Genomic DNA, 1,141 nt, shown 5'->3' on the forward strand with positions numbered 1-1,141 from the left:
TCATCATCATCAGTTTCTCTCTTCCACCCATTTCCTAAATATACAACATTGCTGTAGAAATAGAATGATAATACCAATTGCAAACAGTTAACTATTGTAGTAAAAGTATAATACTACTCAATCTCTTCTCATCATCATCACCAACAATCCCGTTCTTTCCTGGTTATCCTTCCCTTACTTATCAATAAATTTCGACCTATCCCGCTCTTTCCTGGTTATCCTTCCCTTACTTATTAATAAATTTATTAATAAATTTCGACCTATCCCGTTATCCCGCTCTTTCTTGTTTGTCCTTTCTTATCAACAAACTTCTAACTATCCCACTCTTTCCTATTTATCCTTTCTTACTTACACTCTATCTTTCATACATCTATACAATATACATAAAATGATCATGAACAAAGGAAAAAAAAAGGTATGTTTTATAAAAAGAACAAAGGATAGAAATGAGAGAAAAAAAGAAAAAAAGAAGAAAAGAAAGATGACTAATCATTAACCGATCAGTTCATTGCTACAATTAGAACGAAAGAAAGAAAGAAAGAAAGAAAGTGGGAAGGTAAAAATTTTAACCAGGTAAAAAGAAGAAATGAAATGAAACAAGGAAAATGAGAAGAAGAAGAAGAAGAGGAAGAAGAAAGGGCAAATTTAACTTCTCAATCATATCATCAAGTTTTTCCTTTTTTTGTTTTTTTTTTCTTTTTTTTTGCAATCAAATAGAAGAAATTTCAGTTCAGTTTGATTTCAATTATCAATGCTTCGTTTTTTTTTTTTTTTTTTTTTGAGCTTTTACTACCATAACTTAAACTTCTATTCTAGGATAAATGAATTCTTTCCTACCTCCTTTTTTTTTTTTTTTTAATTCCTAACAGGTATCTATCTATTATCCTAATTTTATACATTTTATAAATTTAAAATAATAGATTGGGTAAAAAAAATTGATATGGTTTACCCATACATTTTTATGATACAAACATATAAACGTAAACATGATTTGTTAGAAATGAAGAAAAAAAGGATGATGCTATGTAAATTTTAAGGTAATATGAAAGAGAAGATGGAGAAAAAAAAAGAAAAAATAATAAAAGACAAATAGACGTATGAAAAAAAATGACAATTATTGCAATTTGAAATATGAAGAAAG

This window comes from Loa loa (assembly GCF_000183805.2).
Source record: "Loa loa unplaced genomic scaffold supercont3.747, whole genome shotgun sequence".
In the NCBI taxonomy this organism is placed as follows: domain Eukaryota; kingdom Metazoa; phylum Nematoda; class Chromadorea; order Rhabditida; family Onchocercidae; genus Loa; species Loa loa.